Here is a 17,770-nt window from a genome sequence, read left to right on the forward strand (position 1 = left end):
TGTAGTATAGTTTGATGTCCGGTATTGTGATCCCTCCTACTTTGTGTTTCTTTCTAAAAATTGCTGAGGCTATTTGGGGTCGTTTATGGTTCCATATAAATTTTTGAAATGTCTGTTCTATTTCTGTGAAATACGTCATTGGTATCTTAATAGGCATTGTGTTGAATCTATATGTTGCTTTGGGTAGTATGGACATTTTGATGATATTAATTCTTCCAATCCATGAGCACAGTATATGTTTCCACTTATTTGTGTCTTCTTTAATTTCTTTCTTCAATGTTGTATAGTTTTCTGCATATAGGTCTTTTACCTGCTTGGGTGAATTTATTCCTTGGTACTTTATTTTTCTTCTTGCTATATGGAATAATATTCTTTTTCTGATTTCTTCTTCTATTTCATTGCTGGTGTACAAAAATGCCTTTGATTTCTGAATGTTGACTTTCTATCCAGCTGTTTTGCCAAATTCACTTATTAGGTTGAGGAGTTTTTGAATGGAGTCTATAGGGTTTTCTATGTACACTATCATGTCATCTGCAAACAATGATATTTTTTCTTCCTCCTTTCCTGTTTGGATGCCTTTTACTTCTTTTTCTTGTCTGAACGCTGTGGCTAGGACTTCCAATACCATTTTGAATAGAAGTGGTGAAAGCGGACATCCTTGTCGTGTTCCCAATCTTAGTAGGAAAGCTTTCAGTTTTTGCCCATTGAGTATGATATTGGCTGTAGGTTTTTCATATATGGCCTTTATTACGTAGAGGAATGCCCCATTTATTCCCATTTTGCTGAGTGTTTTGATCATAAATGGGTGCTGAATCTTATCGAATGCTTTTTCTGCATCTATTGAGATGATCATGTGGTTTTTGTCTTTCCTTTTATTTATGTGATGTATCACGTTTATTGACTTGCATATATTGAACCATCCCTGCATCCCTGGGATGTATCCCACTTGTTCATGGTGGATAATCTTTTTAATATTTTGCTGGATGTGGTTTGCCAATATTTTGTTGAGGATTTTAGCATCTATGTTCATCAGCGAAATTGGCCTGTAGTTTCCTTTCTTTGTAGGGTCTTTATCTGGTTTTGGGATCAGGGTGATGCTGGTCTCATGAAATGAGTCTGGGAGTCTTCCCTCCTCTTGGATTTTTTGGAATAGTCTGAGAAGGACAGGGGTTAGCTCTTCCTTAAATGCTATGTAAAATTTCCTATGAAATCTTCCAGCCCAGGGCTTTTGTGTGCCGGGAGTTTCTTGATTACTGCTTCATTTTCCCCAGCTGTTATTGGTCTGTTCAAGCTTTCTGTTTCTTCCTCCTTCAGTGTTTGAAGATCATACTTTTCTAGAAATTTGTCCATTTCATCAAGGTTTTCAAATTTCTTGACATATAATTGTTCATAGTAGTTTCTGACAATCCTTTGCATTTCTGTGGTATCAGTTGTTATTTCTCTTCTTTCATTCCTGATGTTATTTATTTAGGTCCTCTCCCTTTTTTTCTTGATGATTCTACTTAAATGCTTGTTGATTTTATTTATCTTTTCCATGAACCAACTCCTCGATTGGTTGATCCTTTGAATTGTTCTTCTCATCTCTATGTCATTCAGTTCTGCTCCAATCTTGACTATTTCCTTCCTTCTCCTTGCTCTGGGATTTACTTGTTGTTGTTTCTCCAGTTCTTGAAGTTGTAGTGTTAGGTCTTTTATTTGAAATGTTTCTATCTTTTTTAGGTAAGACTGTATTGCTATCAACTTCCCTCTCAGGACTGCCTTCGCTGTGTCCCATCGGTTTTGGACAGTTGTCTGTTCATTTTCATTTGTTTCCAGAAATATTTTGATTTCTTCTCTTATCTCATTCTTGGCCCATTGATTGTTGAATACCATACTGTTACGTCTCTATGAGTTTGCAAATTTTTGAGGTTTCTCTTTGAGGTTGATTTCCAGTTTCAAGCCATTGTGGTGCAAGAAAAAGCTTGGTATTATTTCAACTTTCCTGAATTTGCTGAGGCTTGGTTTCTGTCCTATAATTTGGTCTATCTTTAAAAAAGTTCCATGCGCATTTGAAAAGAATGTGTATTTTTACTTCTTTGGGATGTAAGGTTCTATATATGTCAGTTAAATCCATTTGATTCAGTGCATCATTCAGCTCCACAATATCCTTGTTGATGTTTTGTTTGGAAGAGCTGTCCATTTTTGACAGTGGGGTGTTAAAATCCCCTACTATCAGTGTGTTGCCGTCTATATCTATTTGAAGTCGTCCAAGATTTTCTTTATATACCGGGTGCTCCTATGTTGGGTGCTAATATGTTTACAATGTTTATGTCTTCTTGATAGAGTCTTCCTTTAAGTACGATAAAGTGTCCCTTTGGGTCTCTTTTTATGGCCTTTGTTTTGAAATCTACGTTGTCTGATACAAGTATGGCAACCCTGGCCTTTTTCTCTTGCCATTTGCTTGGAATCATTTTTTCCATCCCTTTACTTTCAATCTGTGTAGGTCTTTTGTTCTGAGGTGGGTCTCTTGTAGGCAGCATATGTGTGAGTCATGTTATCTTATCTGTTCAGCTATCCTGTGTCTTTTGATTGGGGCATTTAGTCCATTTACATTGAAAGTTATTACTGATAGAAACCTATTCATTTCTTCTCTTTGTACCTGGTTTTTATTGTTCTCATTCTTTTCCTTCATCTTCTTAAATTAGTCCCTTTAGCATATCTTGTAGTGCTGGTTTGGTAGAGATGTATTCTTTTAGCCTTCTTTTGTCTGGGAAACTCCTTATTTCCACTTCTATTTTAATTAAGAGCCTTGCTGGGTAGAGCAGCCTTGGTTATAGGCCCTTGCTTTTCATGACTTGGAATATTTCTTGCCATTCCCTTCTGACTTGTAACGTTTCTGTTGGGAAGTCAGCTGCTAGACATATCGGGACTCCTTTGTATGTTACTCCCTGTTTCTCCCTTGCTGCCTTGAGGATTTTCTCTTTGTTTTAGATAGTTGCCATTTTAATGATGATGTGTCTTGGAGTGGGCCTCCTTGGGTCCCTCTTGAGTGGGGTCCTCTGTGCCTCCTGGATCCCTGAGTCCTTTTCTCTCCTCAAACTGGGGAAATTTTCCATCATTACTTTTTTGAGGAGGTTCTCTATCACTTGCTCCTCTTCTTCTTCTTCTGGTATCCCTATTATGCGGATATTATTGCATTTCAGATTGTCCTGCATTTCCCTAAATGCCTCTTCATCCTTTCTGAGCCATTTTTCCATTTCTTGTTCTTTCTGGGAGCTTTTCTACCTTATCCTCCATCTCATTGATTTGATCCTCAGCTTCATCCAGCCTGCTCTTGATTCCTTCTACTGTGTTCTTCAATTCAGAAATGGAATTCTTCATATTCTCTTGTGTCTTCTTGATAGTTTCTATGTCCTTTTCCAGGTGATATAGTTTGCTGTAAGATCCTGATAGTTTCTCTGCAGTTTCGCATGGCTGTCTTTGAGCTGGCTGAGGTCATTGAGCTTCCTTAGAGCCATTGTTTTGAATTCAATATCTGATACTTCACTTGCCTGTATTTCATTTAGCTGTCTCTGTGGTGATTCCTCCTTTCCCCTCATTTGGGGGAAACATTGTTCTCTTTTCATTTTTGTGAGAATCTATTTTATAAAATTTTTGCTTCTGCTTCAATTAATCCATCTAGATTTCCTGACTTTGCAGATTAAACTTCTATGGTAGTAGGCAGGTCTATTTACTTACTTACTTACTTACTTATTATTTTATTTATTTATTTATTTATTTATTTATCTTTCTGGGTCTGCCTCTGATGATGTCAGTTGTTGAACCTGTCTGACCTTGGGCCGTTTGTTTGAGCCTTCCAGGAATATACTGTCTGTGTTTATCTCCTGTGATTGTCAATCTGGTCAGTCAGTCTTCATCTGTCAGACTTAGGCTCCACAGGGCAGAGTAGTGCCGCCTGATGACAGGACTATTGTGCCCTTATAGGCTGCTGTCACTCAGGGGAGTAGTCCGCCTTAGCAAGATGGAGATCGTGGACTAGGGAGGAGTCAGCACTGCGACTCCCCAATGCCTCTGTCTCCAGTCTCTCCTGAGGGTCTCTGTGCAGCTCTTTGACCCCTTCAGCCAGGGATCCACTATTTCTGCACACCGCTCTGCACTTGCGCACCCGCTCACTTGTGCGCATGCGCTGGCCTGGGTGGGTGACCTTGATGGCCCGCCTGCATGTGCTGGCCAGTTGCCCACGCCTGTGCTCAGCACTGGTCATTTTAGGATCTTCTATTGTGTGCTTTCCTGCTTTTTGCTCTTTGGGGACATGGCCTGCCCGCAGGAAATGGAGACTACGGAAAGGGAAAGGAGTCAGCTCTGGGACTCTCCGGTTAATCCTGTCTCTAGTCTCTCCCCAAGTGTCTCTATGAAGCTGTGTGTCCCCTTTGGCCAGAGATCCTCTATATCTTCCAGCCAGTCTGCACTCAGCCCCCAGCCCACACACGCACAAGCTGTGTGCAGAGCGTGCAAAAGGCAGGTTTATTGATTCACTTATGCCTGAGCAAGATGGTAGCTGCAGAGTGGGAGGTGAGTTATGACTGGGGCTCCGCTGGCCACCGTCTCAGTTCTCTTCAGAAAGTTTTCCTCACCAATCTTTCCTCAGGTACCAGCCCACTCTCCTGCTGCCTCTACCCAGAGATCAAGGAAGGCGGCTGCCACTGCTAATTTTTGCATTGGCCCTTTAAATGTCTCTGCATCTCTAGCCGCCTGTGTCTGGCAGAGAGCGCCCCTAAGCTTTTTGGGGTTGCCTTTTGTCTGTGTGTTTTCCTAATTTCAGCTGCTGTAGTCTAGGGGTCCCTGTTTATGATTCAGACCGTATTCTTCTCAGGGGGATCCAACTGGCTGTTTCAATGTCCCTTCGGTGCTGGTGCCCCTGGGTGCCCAGCCCATCCTCTCAAGCCTCCACTGCACCTCTAACCCATTAGGATGTGTGAAAGTTGAATCCACTGTCTGTCCACAGCTCCAAGGCTCCTCTCCCTCTATCATTCCATTGCTTCCCAGGTGATTTCTCCACTATTTAGTCCCAATTCCAGTTCGGTCTTGGGAGGAGGTCAGCATGACTCCCATTTACTCCTCTGCCATCTTTTTTCTCTCCATTTTTATGTTAAGTAATTTTTCAGTGTCATTTCACGGGTAGTCTCCTTTACTGAATAATGTGGCCACTAAAACTCTCTTTATGCCCTTTCATGAATTATCCAAGACCCTGAGTTTTCAAAGCGATAAATTAGACAAGTATTGGGACATCTTAAGTAAATATCTTCCTTCTCCCCAAAATCCACATATCTTCTCCCTCCCAGACTTTTCTTACAAATCAAGTAATTTCATCTAAGTAAGGGAGGAAATTAGGGCAGGAATTTGCTTTAATAATGGAGTTTATACAAAATACAGTGGAAACTTAGTTCTTGAACTTAATTCATTCCAGAAAGCTGTTCAAGAAGCAATTTGTTCTAAAATCAAATCTCCTTTGTTTGCCTCCTTTGTCAGGTCAAGAACCAAAGCTTCGTTCAAGAGCTGATACATCTTTTCCACAAAAAAATTTGGTTGAGAATTGATTGTTTGAGATGGGAGGTGTTCAAGAACCAGAGTTTGCCTGTATTTTGAGAAATTAGATCAGCAAGATTCGCTCTTAATAACAACAGATTAAAGAAGGAGGCTTTTAATAATAAAAATTTAAAAATATACCAAAAAATGGAAATAGCCCAGATCTCCATTAACAGGTGAAAAACAAAATGTGATATATCTATGAAATAGAATATTATTTGTCCATGAAAAGGAGTGAAGCACTGACATTCACTATAACATCGATGAACCCAGAAAACAATGCTCAGTGTGAGAAGCCTGAAACAAAAGAATGCATAGTGTGTGATTCTATTTATGTGAAATATCCACAACAGGCAAATCCACAGGGACAGAAAGTAGGTTAGTAATTGCCAGGGTTTTGGGGAGAAGTATAAAGAGTCACTGCTAGCAAAGATTGTTTTCTTTTGGGATGATGAAATATTCTGGTATTACAGGTGCTGGTTGGCTATCACTCTGAAGGTACTAGAAAAACACTAAATTATATACTTTAACAGGGTGAATTGTATGTGAATTATATTTCAATAAAGATGTTATATAAATTGTTTTAAAACAAAAAAATAAATAAAATATACAATTAATATTAAATTCAAACTACTAGTCATAAAATTCTGTATTCCTTTACCCAATAATCCCTTATTGAGCTTGGTAGCAGATTTCTTTACTTACATTTGACAGGTTTATTTTTCCAATTCTAGCTGTGTGATTTAAATGAGGATAAGAAAGATACAACATAACAAGGAAGAATACTTTTAAAAGAAAATTTCTTAAAAAAAATCATACCACTCTTTGAAAAGAAATAGTAAAAGACACTAGCACCTCAAAGGGAAAAGCATTTTCTTATTCTATTAAACACATGGAAAAAGAAATACAGCTTAGTCAGTTGCAAAAAATAAAATCATTAAATTAAAACTTAATATCTCAGCTCCTAAAAATGGGAATTATAAACAAAGCATAGAGATTCTGAGCGTAATTTTCTGAAGTTTTAATATTAAAGATGATTCAATTGTGTTAGGTTTCTTTAACAAAAAAAAAAAATTCACTCTTCATGAAGAAAACTGAACAAAAGCTAAATCTTTGAGAACATGTCAGGGTTCTGTATTCAATATACATGTTTCAGATCAGTTCTTAGGCCTTGTTCTGAGACACATTTTGGAGAGTCCACATTACTTCACCCAGGGTTGGGTTCAGACTATCCTGTTGGGAAAAATCTCATGGGCTTGTTAAAATCTTGTGTTGTTTTTTTTTTAACCAGAAAAAAAAGCACTTTTAAAAAGTTAAATCATTTAATTTCTTTCATTTTTGTACAAACATAAAATTTCTCTCTCATCTATCTGTCATCTAAACTATTCACCATATGATACTAGGAATTTAGATATTTTCCCTGAAAAGTATTCATGTAGATTCCACCATTTAATATAAAGAAGCATAAAAAAGGAAAATACAGTGAAACCTTAAAACAATATGGGTTTGAATAGAACAGGTCTATTTATACATGGACTTTTAAAATAAATGTACTGGGAAACTTTCTGGATTTTTGCAGCGATTTGAAAAAACTGGCAGATGAAACAGACAACCTAGAAATATAAGAAAAATTTAGGTATCTTATAAGTGCATAAAATATATGTAGATAGTACTCTATTGTTTAGCATACAATATATAATTCTATTATAAAAAGTTAAAATTTTTCAAAATCATCTACACACAGACCCTATGTAATACCTTTCACAGTCAAGTGAAATGTGAACAAATGTAAAGATGTAATGTTAAATCATAACTGCATAAAAGTAACTGTATTACATACTGTACTCTGTAAAAATTTCATAGCCACCTCCTGTTGTATCAGTTATACTAGGCTACCATAAAGAAATCATATTGGTACTACTTCATTATTAACATATTATTACCTGGAAATAAATATAAATTTCTTTTAAAGTTATCTTTTCAATTTTGATGCCTGGTGTTAGTAATACATATAAAAAATCATAGTGTTCTGTATCATATAAGACAATATTGATGTAGGTACTGAGAGATACAATTTGTCTTGTAAATGGACAAGTATATTACAGTAAACTTACAGTATTGATAAATACAATACTGTGCTGTAAAGGTATTTCCTCTTATTTTTTAATAACCATTTTTAAGTTTCCTTTATTTTTAGAATACAGTATATAATACATGTAACATACAAAAAATGTGTTAACTGTTTATGTTATCAGTAAGGCTTTTAATCAACAGTAGGCTATTAGGTGTTTAATTTTGGGGGCATCAAAAATTATATGCACATTTTCAATTATATGTGGGTCAGTGCCTCTTAATCCTGCCTTGTCCAAGGATAAACTATACCAGGTTACTTAGCTATTGCCCTCATTTGAAAAAAAATAATATTCTGTTTTATATAATGCATTTTTTTGCTAACTCATGTCCCAATTTATGTGGTCCCCATTGATTTAGTTTTTACATAGCCCTGTTAAGTTCATTACATATGTATAAGTTTTATACATATGTAAAATAAACATAAGACAACTTTGAAAGATGAAGAGAAGAGGGAAGATTGACTAAGAATCTTGGGACACAAGAATTAACACAACAGTGAGTTTCCTTGCACAGCAATGACTTCTCTGGGTTTTCTTTTGCCTCTTTTATCCCACATTGGGTGCTGTCAAAACCAGCAGCCTGTAAACACCAGAGAGACATAAAACAAAAGCCAGGAAAAGTCTGCTCTCTCAAGCCAAAGGCCAAGGAAAAGACAACCTAGACAGGCATAGAACTTCTTCACAACAATGGCCCCATTTTACCCAAATACCATTAAAAAACACATGATTCACACTCTTGCTTGGCTGTAATGAGGCTTCTTCTGATTCTCTGCTGGGTGTGGATAGGAAAGGACTTTTATTTCTGTCTGATGGCCATCCTCTCCCCTACCCTTGTGGTGTCAGTGGAAGTCATTAGAGGAGCCTACCCTTTCAACCCACCCATAAGGAATAAGCCTTCCCACCCCTGTGGTATATCAATGGCATGTACAGTCATGAAATACCCCTCTTCCTGCTTGGGTGTCAAAGGTGGCTGAATGGTAAGCCTTAATCTTGCCCCGATATGGCAGTCATGAGGTGGCACAGTACATATCCCCACTTCACTCAAAAGCATGGTATCAGAGAAAACTTGCTAAGACCGATGATTCAAATAAAATACAGTGCCTCAGATCTAAGATGTCACTGGGATAAGTGGAAGTTACATTCACCTCTTCCCAGGACCAAACTGGAATTACAACTAAAATATAGAACAAGCAACTTGAATAACCAAATGATGACTAGCTGAACAGAAGTCTTAAAACCAAGGATTTACAAAAGAAGCTACATTGAGACTGGTAGAAAGGGTGAAGATGTGAAAAGGGCTGGCCTGACTCCTGTGAGCAGCAGCTGAAATTATGGAATGATATTTCAGGTTAAGGACCATGGGATCTCAATTCCATGCAGAGGTTTTTTACATATATTCCCAGAAGTGTAATACCGTGATCATAAAGCAGTTCCATTTTTAATTCTTTGAAGAAACTCTACATTGTTTTCCACAGTGGCTGTGCCAATCTGCATTCCCACAAACAGTACACAAGGGTTTTCTTTTCTCCACATCCTCACCAACATGGTCATTGTTGATTTATTGATAATAGCCATTCTGACAGGTGTAAGGTAATTTGTGTTTGTGGTTTTAGTCAGCATTATTTTTTGATGATTAGTAATGTTAAACATGATCAGTAATGTTAAGTAATGTTTTAATATGTCTATTGGCCATTTGTATGTCCTCTTTGGAGAAGTGTCTATTCAGGTCCTTTGCTCATTTTTGAATTAAATTGTTTGTTTTTTTTGTTATTGACTTATATAAGTTCATTATAAATTTTGGATATTAGCCTCTTATCAGATGTATCATTGTCACATACGTCCTCCCATTCAGTGGGTTGTCTTTTTTTTAATTAATTTATTTATTTTTTAAAATACATTTGTCTCTGCCTTACCCCCACCACTTTCCCTTGCTCCCTTCCCCACTCCCTCCCTCAATCCTTCCCCACTTTGATTTTTTTTCCTTTGCTGTGCAAAAACTTTTTACTTTGGTATAGTCTCATTTGTTTTGTTTTTTTTTCTTTTGTTTCCCTTACAAGAAGAGTGTATCAAAAAACAACATTGCTATGAGAGAGAAATGTCTGAGTTTTCTCTTAGGATTTTAATGGTTTGGGGTTTTACATTTAAAGTCTTTAATCCATTTAGACTTTGTTCTTGTGTATAGTATAAAAAGGTATTCTAATTATTTTTGTTTGTTTGTTCATTGGGGTTTTTTTTTTACTTATCTGTCTAACTTTCCCAACAGCATTTACTGAAGACAATGTGTTTACCCCATTGTATTTTCTGGCATCTTCCTCAAATATTAATTGACCATGTAGGTGTGGGTGTACTTCTGGGCTGTCTATTCTGTTTCAGTGATCTGTATGTCTGTATTTATGACAGTAGCACACTGTTTTGATACTATGGTCTTGTACTAGAATTTGCTATCAGGCAGTGTGATTGCTCTGACTTTGTTCTTTTGTTGTTTCATATAAAATTTTGGAATATTTGTTTGAGTCCTATGAATACATAATTTGTATCTTGATAGGGATTCTGCCAAATGTGGAAATTTTAATGATCTTATTTTTTTCTATTCATAAATATGATATATACTTTCAATTATTTGTGTTATCTTCAGTTTATTTCTTCAGTGTCATACAATTTTCTGAGTACAGTGCTTTTACAACATTGATTAAAGTTAGTCCTAGGTATTTTATTTCATGCAATTATAAATGAGTTTCTTTCTTAGCTTCCCTTTCTGAAAATACATTATTGGTTTATAATAATGTAACTGATTTCTGGATATTTAATTTGTATCCTGTTCCTTTCTTAAATTTATTCATCAGTTCTAATAGTTTTTTGGTGGACTCTTTAGGGTTCTCTATATACAGTATCAGGTCATCTGCAAATAATTACACTTTTACTTCTTCCTTTTCAATTTGGATGTCTTCTATTTATTCTCTAAATGTTCTGCCTAGGACTTCCAGTATTATGTTGAATAAGAGTGGTGAAAATGGACATCCCTGCCTTATACTTAATAGAAATGCTTCTAGTTTTTGCCTAATTGAGTATGATGCTATCCGAGGTTTTGTTATATGTGGCTTTCATATGTTGAGGTATGTCCCCTCTACTCTTTGTTTGGAGTTTTTATCATAAATAGAAGCTGGATTTTATCAAATGCTTTTCTGCACCTATTGATAGATCATGTTATTGTTATCCTTCATTTTATGTGATGCATTATGTTTAGTGACTTGCAGATATTGTACAAACCTTGCATTCCAGAAATAAATCTCATTATGTTCCACAAGCTTGAAAGGGTGACCTTATGTATTAAGTGTCTAGTAGGACCTTGTGGCTCATTCTTCTTGATCACCTGAGCTGGGTGCCCCAGGAATGTCCCTTGTGTGGGTTATGTGAGCCCTCCTGTTGTAATTGAGTCTTGATTGTTATTGGCTAATTTGTATATGGAGAGGACCTTCATGCTGGCTGTGAGGATTGACCATAGTGTATGAGCAGCTGTGCAAGTGCTGACAACACAAAGCACATTTTGTCTCAACAAGATCTGGTGTCTGCTATATCTCCCTTTGGATATGCCAGTTGTTAAGTTAATTGGGTACTGCTATGATGTTTTCTGAAGCTGGCAATTGGATGTATTAGTTTTGGAGCCTTCTGGGAAGGTCTCTGGTGCAGGTCAACATCAGACACTGCCTATGAATGACCCTGAAAATCCTGTTTGGAATCATAAAGTGAATCACAGTTTGCAGCTGCATCTGCTGGGCCTGAGTGTATGCAGGAAAGACCAAGTCATGCATCAAGCTCAGCTTCCACCAGCACCAAGCCCAGGGGCAGGTCAACTAAAGGCCCAAAACACCCCATGATTTGCTTTTGCCTGCCTCCACCTGTGTCGGCTGCCTTTTAAGCTCAGTCACTAATTTGAAAGAATATATTCACACCTATGTTTATTATAGGGCTATTTACAGTAGCTAAAATTTGGAAGCAGCCCAAATGTCCACCAGTGAATGAGTGGATAAAAAAGGCTGCGGTACTGGGACTGAAGATGGTATCAAAGTATGTGGAAGCTGAGTCCACTTGCTCCTGCCCCCAATCTGGATTTTCAGCTGAACTCCCAACAATCAACCTGAACAGTCAACTGAATCTTAGCTAATATGAGGATTTAAAGCCAAGGAGTCCAGAAGATGCTTCATATAATCTGGTAAAAGGGGTTTATAAGTGCAAGGGGAAAGACCCTGGGTGTGGCTACTGTTGCAGTTGAGAGACGAGACAGAAATTGCAGTTCTAGAGCTCTCACCCGACTCAGGGTAGGGTCTTAGTTCCACACAGGGATCCTTAACACACATCAAAAGTGATGGGAAGAGGAGATTGTGTGCTGTCTGTTGGGGGAAATTTGGGGGTCCACTGCGCCTGTGCAACCCAAGATGCACACTCACAGTGTGCAGTGCTTCCATTGTTGCAACATGAACCCGGAGAGCTCAGAACAAGGGCTCAGACAGCTAAGAAACTAGGTTGTCACACCTGGGTCTTTCAGAACCACCTACAGGCTGCAGCCAGCAGTGGCTTTAAGAAACAATTTGTTCCTTAGAGCAGTTTTATGCAGAGATCTAGACAGTGATTGAGTTGTGTGGTGTGGGTACTGCATAGAGACTGGTAAGAGAAATTGAAATGTGGACAGGCCAAAACCTCATGAGCAGCTGCTCTGCCAGTTGAGAGACCAGATTGAAATCTCAGCAGTGGAGCTCTCTCCTCTTAGAATTGTGGGTCTGTTATGTCACGCAGCAATCCCCAATCCACAGCAATAAAAATAAAAAAGGAGACTGTGGGGTCTCCGGTGGTAGGAAGCAGTGTAGTTCCACCACACCTGTGAGAATTAGAAGTCAAATATCCAACATGAAGCACTTCTGTGGATTTGGTGACAGACTGAAGAGTTCACTATATGAGCTCAGACTACAGAAGAAACCACGCTGCTGCAATAAGGCCTCTGAGAGTGGCAGATAGCAGTGGTATAAAGGGGGTCTCTGATTGCTGGGGAGACATGAGGTGGAGATCCAAACAAAAAATGTACAAAGTGGCTTGAGAAAAATAAACAGCTTCCCCCTTCTCAAGTGTATGAGGAGGTACCCTGTCCCCCACTGTGAGCCACCTATATTGCTGCTGCTGCAGAGAAAAACCTAGCAGACCTGGGAATATATATATATATATATATATATATATATATATATATATATATATATATATTCTGATAAAGTTATTCTGAACTTTTTGCTGTGCAAGATATTCTGGGTCTTGAGGTCCTTTCCCACAGAGACCAGCTGGGCAGAGATTAAAAACTTGTGCAATGAGGGATTTTGGAGCCCTGTCCAGCTTAGTTTGCAAGCAAACCAGATGTTGCAAGGAGCAGAGAGTTCTGGACTGTGTCTATTGCAAAGGCTGCTGTCTGAGAGACTGGTAAGTGTTGAGCTGCTTGGATACTTTGCAGTGAGGCAAACCCACTGTCAACCTCCACTATGCTGGGAAAGCAAAGGTGTGCTCACCCCTCTCCAGGGTTGCAGGCACCACCCCCAAAAGGGAAAGTGCAGAACAGCCTTGTCAGGTCTCAGATTATCCCTTGGTGAATTTCCAAATAGGGACTTTCAAATATAAGATTTCTGGAGGATATTTTCTGAGAACAGGATAGAAATCTTAGCCTCCTGCTGAGGTCTTTGATTGAGACAGACAGCTTAGCCCTGCTCCACCTGTGGAGTGGGCTTATTCCAACCCCAATGGTAGACCCTTTTGATCTATCTGAAGTACAGAGCTGCTGAGCTAACTCCTGCAAAGGGGAAAGCTAAATGCACCTATCCTGAACCAATAGCAGCCCCCCTGAGGAAGCAAGTGCTGGAGTCTCTGGTGGAGACTAAAGTGGCAGACTTTGAGTAGGGGCAACTCTCTCCTTACTGAGTGCTCTACAGAATTATGATCAACAAAATGGGAATCCTAATAGTCATATCTCAATAGTCCTGGTCTCATATTACAGTCCATCATCAAAAGGCTCAGGGGGAAGAACAGGTAACCTCAGGGAGGAATAGAGTGGCTGAATGGGGGAGGTGGACTTCATGGAGCGTCAGCTTTTATCCAGACATGCCACAAGTTCCAAGCAAGAAAAAACTGACTCTTTTCTACAGATTGGCTTCTCACATGCACACACAGGTCCAGTAGACACAGACACAAAGCAGTGAGCAGTCTGGTAGCTGCAGAGAGATATCTCAGGGCCAGTTACACACAACATCTGATGGAGACCTGTATCTGAACCCCACCCACTGGACCCAGAAACAACAAAAGAAGTGGTGGGTTTCAGCCCACACCAAACTCAAACCTACTAGCCACACAATTAGTACGCTCAAAGGAGGATTCCTGCAGGCTCCAGACACTTCTGGGAAACAATGACCAATGAAGGGGCAACAATTGCCCAGCATCCCACACACAGAGGTTGAGGGTTACTCTTATAGTAGCCCAGCCTGAAGGGATAATTCTAACTCCAAAAGAGCCACCAGCATTTAAGATGCAACTACAACAAAGGGGACACAGAAACCATAGGAAATACTCCTAGATCACAGAGTTCAGGTGTTCTGAAGGATTGTGCAACTGACCCCAGCAAGGCAACTTTATCAGAAAACAATCAAAACAGGTTCAGGAGACATAACACACTTACCTAACACAGAGATCAAATGGGGCAACAAAGAAAACGTGCCAAGCAAAAGAACAACAGAAATCTCCAGAAAAAGAACTAAAAGATATAGATGAAATGGAAGCAACACAAATATGAAATAGAGTTTAAAATAATGGTTGTAAGGATGGTTAGGGGAAGAATTAATGATCTCAGTGAGAAGTTAAAGAAATAATAATTACTAAGAAGGGTATTGAAACCATGAATAAAGACCTGCCAGAGATGAAGATTACAATATCTGAAATGAAGAGTTCTCTTAAAAGAATCAACAGGTTAGATGAAGCATAGGATTGAATTAGAGGAAAAGATAACAGTATGTATCCAAAGGAAAAATGAAAAAGAAAAGAGACTTAATAGAAATGAGGAAAGTATAAGGGAACTTTGGGATAACATCAAGTGTAACAACATTTGCATTATAGGATTGCCAGAAGGATATGAGTTTGGGAGAGGTATTGAAAACATATCTGAAGGAATAATGGCAGAAAACTTTACTAACCCAATAAAGAAAAAGGGCACACAAGTTAAGGAAACACAAAGAGTCCCAAAGGTTAACCCAAAGAAAACCACACCAAGATGCGTCAGAATTAAAATGGCATAAAAATCCTACAAGAAAACATAAGGAGTAAAATCTAAGATAACCCATGTAGCAATATTTTTGCTGATTTATTTCCTAGGGCACTGGAAACAAAGGAGAAATTAAACAATTGGACTATGTCAAATTAAAAACTTCTGCACATAGAAAGAAATGATCAATAAAAATTTTCACCAATGTTACATCTGATAAGGGTTTAATCTTAAACATATACAAAGAACAAATACAACTCAACAGGAAGAAAAACAGTTAAGAAATGGTCAAAAGACTGAATAGACACTTCTCCAAAGAGAACATGCAAAAGACCCATGGACATATTAAAAAAATGTTCAATGTTGCTGATCATTAAAAAAATGAAAATTAACACCTCAATGAAATATTACATTACATATGTCAGAATGGCTACCATCAATAAATGAATAAACAACAAGTGCTGCTGAGGATGTGGGGCACCTAGTGCACCATTGGTAGAATGCAGTCTGGTGCAGGTACTGTAAAACATGATATGGAGTATCATCAAAAACTCCAGGGCCTGGATATTTTTACATAAGGATTCCACTTCTGGGAGTATAGCCTAAGGATCCCAAAACACCAATACAAAAAAATATATATGCTTCCTTATGTTCATAGCAGTAGTGTTTACAATAGCCAAAACTTGAAAACTAAGTGCCCATCAGTAGATGAGTGGGCCAAAAAGCTGTGGTACATTTACACGATGGAGTACTACACAGCAGTAAAAAAGAACATCTCTTACAATTTGCAACAGCATGAATGGACCTGGAGAATATCAAGCTAAGTGAATTAAGCCGGCTATTGAAAGATGAATACCACATGTTCTCGCTTATATGTAGAATCTAATGAACACAAACTAATGTACAAAATAACAGAAACTTACATACATGAAACAGACTGACAGCTGATGGAGGGGAAGGGAGATGGGATAAAAGATGGTGAAGGGATTAACCAAAGAACATTCACCCACAACCAATAGACACAGACAACAATATGGGTATTGACTTAGGGAGCGGAGAGAGTGTTGCTGGGTGGAAGCAGAGAAAGGGAGAAAAAATAAAAACAACTGTAATAACATAAACATTATTAATAAAATATTTAAAATTTTATAAAAAATAAAACAGCTGTGGTACATTACACAATGGAATATTACTCAGCCATAAAAAAATTTTGTCTTTTGTGAAAGCATGGATGGACCTAGAGAGGTTTATGCTATGTGATATATGCTAGTCAGAGAAAGAAAAATACTTTATGATTTCTCTTATAGGATGAATGTAATGAACAAAATAAACAAACAAAATAGCAATAAACTCAAAGATACAGAGAACAGACTGACAGCTGTCACAGGGGTGGCAGTTTGAGGGGTTGGGTAAAAAAGGTAAAGTGATTTAAAAAAAAAAAGAACTCATAGACAGGGACAATAGTATTTGATTACCAGAGGGAAAGTGTGGTAAGATTAGTTAGAAGAGGGTAAAGGGGGGATAATTGATTATAAAAGGAGACTTGAATTTGTGTGATGAACACACAATATCATATATAGATAATGTATTATACAATTGTATACTTGAAACCTGTATAGTTTTATTAACCAATGTCACCCAAATAAATTCAATATAATTTTTTAAAATAAAAAATAAGATAGAGTCTCATAACTTAAAACCATATGACCTGTATACAACAGGAAGTCACACTTTCAATGAAGAACCAGGAAAATCTCAACTTGAAGGAGAAAAGACAGTCAACAGATACTAATACAGAGATGGCACAGATGCTGGAATTATCTATTAACGATTTTAAGGCTGCCGTCATTTTTTAAAAAGCTTCATGAGCAAACATGAATAAATAGACTTAACAAAGAAACAAATGATAGAATGAAGAATCAAATAAAAATTTTTTAAAAATTATAAATAAAAATCTTGAGGGATGGGCTCATAGCAGAGTGAAGAAGACAAAGTAGAAAATCAGAAATTTGAATATAAAATAGAAAATACCCAATTTGAACATGGAGAAAATAGGTGGAAAATATTACTTGTGGATTTGTAACAAGATCATCTAATACTTATATAATCAGAGTCCCAGAGGGAGAATAAAGAGAAGGTTGGGTGAAAAAAGTATTTGAAAATAATTTCTTAAAAGTGTCAAAATTTGGCAAATACATAACCCTATATATTCTAGAAGATGATGACCCCCAAGTAGCATAAACCCAAGATAGCTATGATAAGGCAAACTTCCAAAAAAAACTAAAAAGAAAGAAAAATGTGTAGAAGCAGCAATACAGAAAAAAGACCTTACCTATATAGGGGAAGGATGATTCAGTTTATAGATTTCTCCTAGGAAACTATGGATGCTAGAGAAGTGGCACAAATTTTTCAAGTGCTAAAAGAACTGTCAACTCTGAATTCTTTATCTGATGAGATTGTCCTTCAGAAATGGAGGTAAGGACATTTTCAGATAGTAAAAAAATAAAAAGTTTGTTGCTTAAATAGACCTAGCCTAAAACAATGACTAAAAGAAATTATTGAAAGAGGAAGGGGATTTTAAAAAGAAACCTTGGAACATCAGGATGAAAGAAAAAATAGAAAGAGCAAAAATATGGGTAAATATGATAGATTCTTTTCTTGAGTTTTATAAATTTTTGATGGTAGAAACAAAATGTGTAACATCTCTGATATATTTTACTCAACATGATAAACCGTGGACATCAAGTGATCCTTACTGCAATTAAATAGTTTTGTATCTTAATTGTGGTGA

This window comes from Pteronotus mesoamericanus, unplaced genomic scaffold (assembly GCF_021234165.1).
Source record: "Pteronotus mesoamericanus isolate MK-2021 breed Mesoamerican mustached bat unplaced genomic scaffold, CSHL_Meso_final scaffold_85, whole genome shotgun sequence".
Taxonomy (NCBI): domain Eukaryota; kingdom Metazoa; phylum Chordata; class Mammalia; order Chiroptera; family Mormoopidae; genus Pteronotus; species Pteronotus mesoamericanus.